Genomic DNA, 9,809 nt, shown 5'->3' with positions numbered 1-9,809 from the left:
ATTGACTAAACCGATGGTGACATCAATTGTAACAGACATTTGGGGATGTCTGTTGAGAACCCAAAGACGGGAGGGAGAACAACAAATCCCGAAACGACGAGTAAAATAAAAGCGTGAGTGAGAGGGAAGAGAGAGAGAGAGAATTATTTATTTATTTTCGTACTATTCCACCCCGGTGTGGATAAACCCGGAAAATAGGGATTTTAGATTTTCCCCTCCACCCTCGGGTGGTCAATTGAGAATTTGTTCGCCTTGTACCGACCCAAGTATGAGTTTTGTGGGCCCATTAAGATTATCGCGAAGAAGGGCCAAATTACGAGTCATCCGATAGTTTGTATGGGATTCACCCTATGTTAATTCTACGGGCATTTGAATAAGCCCGGCTGAAATACCGGCGCTCCAAAAAGCGGATTTTAAGGGGATTAATTGTTTACGTTTTTGTTTTTGGTGGAAGGTCGCTCGGAGCAGGTACAGCCCCTGTCTTCGACGAATTGCCCGGCTGTTATTGGAGTTAGAGAATTAGTTTTTAATTTATTTAAGTTTGTTTAACCCCCTTTGATCCCGGAGAGTCAAACCCGCAGGAAGCGCCAAAACCCCAGAAACCCTAGTGAGCAATCACGTCCCTAGAGCCAGGTCGGTAAAAAGGAATCAGGACTACGGTTGGCCTACTTAGAATAGAGAGGGTAACACTACGCGGTGCCCCTCGGAAAAATTCGGGAGGACCTCGGGAAATAGGGTGGAGCCTCCCGGTCCGTCCCCATCAGATCACATCGACGTGATCGATCAGTCGGGATCCGTTAATCGAAGGGATAAGTTGAAAAGTTTGACCCGTTTACAATAAAGTTTTGTTGAGTCCAAGATGAAAGGAAAAGGCAGGCGTAGACGCCTAGATTTGATGGTGAGTTAATTGGTCTAATTATTCGCTTTGGGTTAAGCCCAAAGCGCCTTTTCTCCACTTCCGGGTGGTTTACGATCAGGGTTAATAATCAGTTCCCCAAATTATAACGATTTACCCGTCAATAGGGTACGAGTGTTCTCCAGGTTTTACCTGGCCCAAAAATCCTTTTAGAGAGTTTAATTAGTGTTTCTTTTGGAAAATTCCAAGCCGTATTCAGTGAATAACCGAAAGGGTGAAATAATGTGTGCGGTATTGCGTAGTAGTGTAAAGGATAGAGCGGGCTGGCCATTGCATCATCCACCCGTTCGATATCCCGATCGAAATTCCGCCGGAACTTATGCTAGTTCCCGGTCGGCCACTAATGATTCAAAATTTCTCACATTTTGTGAGGCTATTCGGGAAAGTATTCTCTCAAAATAGGCTATTGAATTTTGGAAATCCACTCAGCCGTTTTCGAGACATGTTAAATCACCGGTTCATCGGTCAGTTTCCCCCTTGGTATCACGCCTTGGGTGGGCCCATTGAAGAGTGTTCGCGTTTCCGACAGGATTACGGTGATCCTGTACGGCCAGAAATGATAGGAAATTGTTAAAATTTTACTGAGAACATCTGCTAGGATATCGCGGTTTAATGGGCTAAAGTTTTTGATTTTCGCCTCTACGGAGTAGGCGTTTTCACGAATCTCTGGAAGCATGTTTTCCGGCCTTTGAAAATGTCCCCCACGCGTGGTGGGTTTCGCATCCGTCTCTCTCGCTCTCTATCTCTCTCTCTCTCTCTCGCACGCGTAGGTTAGATGCGTTGCAAAATCTCGAAAATTTATTGATTAATTGTACCTTATTCGGAGGAGAATTTTTAAGGGACGCATAATTAGGGAATTGAACGAAGTATTTAGTAAAGTATCCCGAATTTTAGATAGTAAATAGGAAATTATTAAAGATTATCCAGGGTCATTATCCCTGGCCAAAATGGAAAGAAATTAAAGGAATTGCTGAAGGGAATTAATGTTAGTGAAGTTTTGCCTATTGTTTGTAGATAATTAAGAGGGTGGAAAAATTGGAAGAATATACGTGATTTATCTATTCTCGTGACTTTTTTTTTGTTTTTCCCTCCTAGATCCCGTATTTTGTGGCCAATACCTCTGGTTCCACCTGAAACCCACCCCTCTTTCCATAACCTAGCAAACTGAGCGACCCGAGGACCGTTACCTTTCCCCGAAATCTAATCGCCTCTTTTTCTTTTAGATATAGGTTTTAGTTACGTTTCCGTTTCTGCATATTTTAGAATATAATGACTGGGGCTTAGCCCAACTTCCGGTTTGATACTCCCGGCGTAAAAAGTATCTGGCGCCCATTGATTTAAATTTTTGAGTTGAATTAGATAAAGGGGAAGTAGGGCGAAGGTAATGGGCATTTTCCGACCCCCATAGGAAATGTCACGTTACACAATGTTTCGTCTAATCATAACTTTTGCGCCTATTTTAAAAGTTATGCATTTCGCTAGTCCTGCAGATGAACGATCATCTTGCTCAGCTTTCTCGAGAATCTTCACAGCCTTATTACGCAAACGCGCATTGCGACAATCAACTGAATCTTCAGCAGTCAATATTATTTCATCTGACCCAAGTTCTTGCAGCATTATAGTATTCAAACAATCACACTGCTTGCGTGTAGCAAACAAACATACTGTAGCGACGGGTAATGATTTGATGTATTCTGCCAAAAAAACGTAGGCGTTCTGCAAGATTTCATGATTGAATATTGTGTTTACGTGACTGTAATAATTTGATATCTTCTCCAGATATATCACCAACTCTCAGGCGGGAAAGTAATTCTCCATAAACACGGTCTTTTTTCTGACGCATGTTAATAGTCAGTTCGTCATAACTGAATAAATCCAACCAGAGATTCACACTTATCATTGATCCTAATCTCTTTTCAATTTCTTTTGATGATAGCTGTATATACGTCGGATCTTGTAAAACTGGTGGAAGTTGTAATAAATCACCAAACACAAGTATATGTTTTTTGCCAAACCATCCATCGGTTTCGTCAAATGTGCTAAAGATTTCCATCAGTCGTTGGTTAATATACATAAATGTGATATTAGACACCATTGATATTTCATCAATGATAATCAACTCAACATCACGCATTTCTTCACGCCTGAGTTTCAGAACGTTATCTGACAACTGTTTGTATTTAGGTGTATCACCATGCTCTATTGGAAGCTGAAAGTACCTATGAATAGTCAAACCATTGATATTAAAAGCTGCGATACCTGTGGGCGCGGTAACTGCTGTCTTGCCATTCATTTCTTGATTAATCCAGGTACGAATGACATCTATAAGGAAACTTTTACCCGTTCCACCTTCACCACTTACATATAAACGTAGTGTTTCATTTTTTGACGAAAGAGTTTGTGTTATTTTTTCAAATATTCTATGCTGGTCTACGTTCATTTGTGATATCATGGTAGGCAAATCTGTGTTTTTCGCTACTCCATTCGCAATATCTTGAAATTCTTGCATAGCAGCTTTGGCCTCTTTGGGTTCACACCCCATCTGAGCAATGGGCAACTGACTATCAGCTTCATCATTTTCTTTGTTTAATTCTTCCTTGACTTTTTCAGAAATGAAATCCAAACCTCGTTGATAATCATCCAGATGATGATGGTATTCACAAGCTTTAAGAAGTACGTCTGTTTGCTGTTCAAATGCATCTGTGAATGATTCGAAACCTTTCTTCAAGTCATCGGTATCTTTCCATGGTTTGAACAATAACAATAAAGCGTAAAAAAAAATTTCTGGTTGAGTATTTACATTATACCTCCAGTGATTTATCAAGCAAAGTTTCGCGCGTTTTTTAAAAAATAACCCGGATTTCAGTGTGTAATATTCAACTTCTGTTTTTGGTTCACTTCTAGTAACTTCATACCACTTGCAAAAATCATACAGACACACAGACTCGAATTCTTCAGGTCGTTTAGGGTAATGATCATCCACGACAGATGGACAAAATATATCTGTTGAATTTCCGTTCAGGTTCTTTATTTCGGTATAGTTCTTGACTTTCCGACTTCGAATCATTCTCACGTCAAGCCATTTTATAGTTGTATCAGGATCGGTTCCATACAGTGAAATCCCTAGTAATGTATCTGCAGCTTCAAGCGCTCCGAGCTCACGATTTTGGAGACCTCGCATTCCCAGATTCCATAATTTTTGCCTAACCGTTTTTGTAGATACAGCGTCTTGTATGACAGTTGATGTCTTCGATGTTTCATACTTTGTCGAATATTTTGTGCAGTACTGTGTTAGTAACGATGAGGATTCTCCTATAAATTGGATATCCATATTGCCTTCCCATGCCGTTAAAATGGTTGGATTATAATCATTAATATCAACTTCTGATTCAGTACGCGAGAGATCATAAAACCGCGATTTGGCTTTTAGTTTTTTTTGGCCAGCTATTGATACAGCTGGATCACGTAATACAAAGTGGTCAGTTACGGGTCGTGGAAATCCGATTCGACATTTTGTTCCCACTTTTCCAGAGGCTAGTTTTTTGGACCGTAAGCAATAACTATTATGTTTATGTTTTTGATGTGTTGTAACACGCCTGTATAAAATCGGAGAAATATTCGCATTTGGTTGCTGGCAGGTAGCATATTTCATTATGAATTCAGCGACTTCTTCATTAGATTTTACTTCCACAATGGGTGCATTTTTAATCCAAATCACTAAGTGAAAATGTTGTACGCCGCGCCCTTGATATTCTCGTCGCCAGAAATAGTGCTCAATTTCACCAATGGGATGGTCGCTTGACGTTAGAAATTCGAGCATGGCGTGGAATTTATTATCGATAAATCGAGAAACAGAGACAGGATCAGCGGCGATAACTTCACCACCAGACAGTTTATCTAATCGTGGAGAATTTATTTTACGGACATATAGAATTAGATCTGACCAGAGTCATTCAGCAGGACTTAATGTGAGAAACCATTTAGCTGGTCCATAATGCCTGGCCATACAACTCAAATTGTTACGTGGTTTCCTCCAAAACTGCTCTGAGTTGCGAAGTCGTTCAAATACTGTATTCATATTCGTTTCAAGATCTCCTGTGCGTATTTGATCCAAATAACTATGTGCCGTATATTTTTGTCGTGGATTTGTTACATGGAGAGTATGATAGATGCCACTATTGATTTGACGAATATTAGCATTATTCAATAGATAGAATAGATACTGTTGATTTAGTCGGAATCGTGGTTCTTTTGAACATAATCTTAACTTGATATATTCCGCATCCACTAATGTTTCATTTCTCATTTCTCCCTGACCATTAATGCCATGTGGATATAGATCCGGGAAACACAATAAATCCAAGTTTTCAGCATTATAATTTAGTGGTCTCTCATTTACTTTTTTCATCTGATATAAATTACAAGATGTATCATTAACTCTTTTATCATGCATCGGATAAAATGTATACTGCTCTATATGATCGGTATTATTTTTAATTTGTGTAAGCATTGGTGATGGTTTCACAGGATCCTCTTTAGATTCTTCATCTTCATTTTTGTCACTAATTTTAGCATTGCTTGATTTTGATTGGCGTTGAAAAGATTTTTTCCCTTCAGATTCATTATCACTATGACAGTCAACATTCATTTCATCATCACCTTCTGCTTCACTTTGGTCAGATTCGATTTGAAATTCGACGTCATTTTTTGTTAACCATTTCATCAGATTTTGAGCTGATTCCGGCAGCTGGATTTCACGGTATAATGGATTTCTACTTTGTAACCATTTCAATGCTTTAAATACTTTATCGAGACTCACCAATTTTTGCCAAACGGTATGTGTTTTTGTAGGAATTCCACGAATTACTATATATAATTCATGATTTTCGTTTATAGGATCAGTAGTTGATGCTATTTTTTCGAGAGTTTGTTCCAAAGGAAGTGGTAAATGGAAACATTGACCTACCAATTTTTGGATTTTGTTGGTGACTGGTACATTTTTTTTCATGACTGTGCCCGCCCGTTACACTACTTGAAATACTTTCGCTCGTTGAATGATGATTTTCTCGTATGTATTTAAATTACTTATTTCCTTCGGGACATCCTCGACAGCGAGGTTATTTAATATACAAGTTGCAGGTAGTCGATTTAATCGAAATTTGTTCAGACAATAATCACATATGTATTCACTCGCGTATACATTGTTTTCATCGATAAATCTCACTGAATAATCCCAGTGATAATTTGCTATTTCTTTACGTAAGTTTTCTATGACTCTAACAGACCGCCTACATAGCAGCTTCTGACATGAAATACATGGGAATTCAGGGACATCCATGGACCGTTTGTTATGGGCTATAAAAGCCCTCTTATAATCTACTTGAATTTGATCTTCATTTAGAGGGTTGGGTCCAACAGTAGAGGATGGAAATGATTGTCCAGTCTGTTTCATATCATCTGACATTTTTCTCAAACTGTCGAAATTAGAAGTTTCGAAAGCGCAATCTATACGACCAATTTCACCAAAAAGCTGTTGTATTTTATAAAGAAGCCTTATTATATTTCTTACGGCGGGATAATGAGGTGCTAACATCTTTGCTGCAAAAAAATCAGACTTACACGAACACTGGTGTATGTAACAGTGAGCGGGATGGACTAACTTATCCTCAGAATAGTGGAAAAAACTGCTTTCAAGGAACTTTGGGAAACTACTTAAGGTCTGACCTGCCAAATGTTGCAAAAAATTTCGTAGTTTTGTAGTATATTTTCATTTTTTATGGGTTGACAATAAGAATCGCAATGCCACATTGCCGCAATTCTCTTGTGCACACTAAGAGGCAAAATATTCGTAGCTTGCCCTTTTGCATTCATAGTCATAATACGATGTTTAAATCAGTAAAACAGTACATCATTTCATAGAAGTATGCTTCCGTAGAAGATGTATGTCTAGACTTCCCACATAAGTCAAATAAGCGATCATTTTGTTCCTTAGCCTTTGAACTTGTTAAATAGTGATCTGCAGTACGTTTCACACTTGATGACAATCCATTAAGTTTTCTCACAACTTGTTTCCTTTTCTCTAAACACCATTTCACAATTTTTCCTGCTTCTACTCTGCTGTCTGCGGGAATTTTATTATCAGTTCTGCTAATTATGTATGTCAGCTTTTCGATGCATTTTTCAGCAGACTGTTTTAGTTTGACAGTTTGTACTTTTGACTCATTCTGATCTTTCACTTTTGTACTCTTCTTTTTAAGAGAGATTTTTCTAGATTTCAGCAGTTGTTTCTTCCGAGGAATAATGTCTTTTTTATGAATGACTTTACGCTTCACATTTATCGACGAAGTTATTTTACTGACGTTATTATCGGTATCCTTCAGAATAACTTTATCGTGAATCTTGACACCGATAGGGGGACCAGTTTCAGATTTGATTATTTGCTCGTGGATTTCTGAATTTATCTGTTGGCAACTGCCTTCAGAATCATCATTTGATTCCATTTTCGATGTTTGTGTTTGCTCATCGGTAAAATCACGAAGACGTTTCCTTGATGTTTCCTTGGAATTCTTGATATCATATTGGACACTAGATATGAGAGATTCTCCTCTGCGATGACACGTAATATTGGCTTTTAACTGGAAGATACGTTGCCTATATGCAATACGTTCTTTCCGTTGAATTTCATGCAGAGAAATATCTTTGGAGTTGTTGTAATTAGAAGTACTAAGAAAACGAGTAATTTCTGTTGACTCAAACATAGTAACAAGATGTTCCCGCATCTGGGGAATATCATACTTAATTAGTTGTGGTTTCGCACGGAAGAGTAAGGATACGGCGAAAGCAATCGCAAATACACCGCAATCGGTGCCATTTGTTTGTTGTTGTACAGTTCTAAAATAAACCGTTCTATCAGTTACTTCATAGAATGGATATAAATTTTGCAAGAAACTTTTATGATCTTTATGAAGCAACTGTGTATTTAAAGAATCATAGATATTAATGTGATTGCCGTCATAAAAACTACAAATCCAGTGGCCAGAATCTGCATTACCGCTATTGCTGTATAATATTTGAATATGTTTTTGGCCTACTGGTATTGGCTGAATTCGTTCAGGCCGTTGTAAATATATGGTATCCTGATGACGATAGTCCGAATGATTTGCTAGAATTTGACCGAAAAAAGTTATATACTGATCTTGCAACTGTTGATTTTTCCGGATTATGTTAGATGACTCATCCGATAACGACTCATAATCAATTCGTGAATTCTTTCTCCGTTTTGTTCGATTTCCAGTGTATCTGTCTGACGATAATTTATCAATGTTACGTTTCATTGTACTATCAGCAGGTCTCTCATCATTTATTATATGACATGTCTTATTGCTCTCCGTTTTCTTACACTTAGTTATTTTAACATGCTTCATAGGTCGATGACCATTTGGTGTTCCGATCACCTTTTCTTTGTATTGAAACGGACGTCCAATATCTTCACTCCGTGAATCAAGTGACAGTGGATCAAAATCTAATTTAAACTTCTTACACGACAACGGTCTTACATTAATAACAGGAAACCGTGATATTCTGCTCTGCTGAAATATCTGTAACAAATGTTGACGCATTTCTGCTGTGTTATACGTAATTTGTTCCGGATCGTCCCCAAAGGCTATCGAAACTGCAAACGCTATTTCGAAGACTCCACAATCGAACGCGTTCGTTTGATTTTGTACATTACAAAAGTGAACATGATCATCATCAACTGAAAGAAAAGGATACAATATTTGCAAACATTTTTTTTGGTGGTCATTGAGAAATCTGAAATTGGAGGAGTCATAAACATAAATAACTTTGGAATGGTACCAAGTACAAATCCAGTGACCACCTAGCATGTTCCAAGCATTTTTGCTGGTGAAGTCCCCGCTAAAACTGTGGATTAAATGGATGTGACTTCGATTTGAATCAATAGGATTCATGGGATAAGGCATCTGAAATTTCCAAGATTCCCTGAATTCATAACCAAATTGATTGTGCACTAAAGATGCAAAATAATCAATTTCGTCATCAGAAAGCCACCCTTCAGTGGCTTCTGCTAAGACGATTTCTGGATTAAAGGAAGGCATCATAACAATATAGCAGAAATAGAAGTTTTATGTCAATTTTATTAAATAATTTTTAGATTGCTACAAACGTGGAAACTCCACTTATGACTAGAATATAGATGGACTGCTCTATGAAAAAGAACTAGTCTGTTTCACAAATTCTAATTCTAATGTAATACAACAATAAAATTATTGCACACAGCTCAAAATAGCTGCTTAATAATGTAGCATAGCACTACATACAGCTCGAGAAAGCAGATGATTATTAATTAATTTTACTGATAGTTACTAATTAATGAAGCAATTGCATATACTTCAAAGTAACTGATCAGTGCAAATGTAGTGATAGCACTACACACAGCTACAGACAGTTGAATTTATAAATAAAAGTAATGGAATAATGCCACACAGCTTAAAGAGCTGATACTATTAATGCAATAATAAATATGCACACAGCTTATTACAAGCTGGATGAATAAAATAAGTGACTTAACCTAAAAATTAAAACAATTCTAACCTAATAAAACCACCGGACAAAAAATTCACGTATTGAATTAAAATGATCTGATTAATAAACACCATTAAACGTATCGTAAAGTTAACAAATTAAACGAAATATAACAAATGAAAGAGAACGAAACACGAAAGCTCTCAACCGCGACTAAATTATTCAAATGTTTTTTGGGGTTAAGACAAAACGAGAGGAAAATCACTGCATGTACACACTCACATAACACACACACTAAGTGTCATACACTTTACACAATAACAGACACTCTTGTAATCTAATTAAACTA

The sequence above is a fragment of the Diachasmimorpha longicaudata genome, chromosome 18, assembly GCF_034640455.1.
Source record: "Diachasmimorpha longicaudata isolate KC_UGA_2023 chromosome 18, iyDiaLong2, whole genome shotgun sequence".
Taxonomy (NCBI): domain Eukaryota; kingdom Metazoa; phylum Arthropoda; class Insecta; order Hymenoptera; family Braconidae; genus Diachasmimorpha; species Diachasmimorpha longicaudata.
This window is presented reverse-complemented; position numbering follows the sequence as displayed.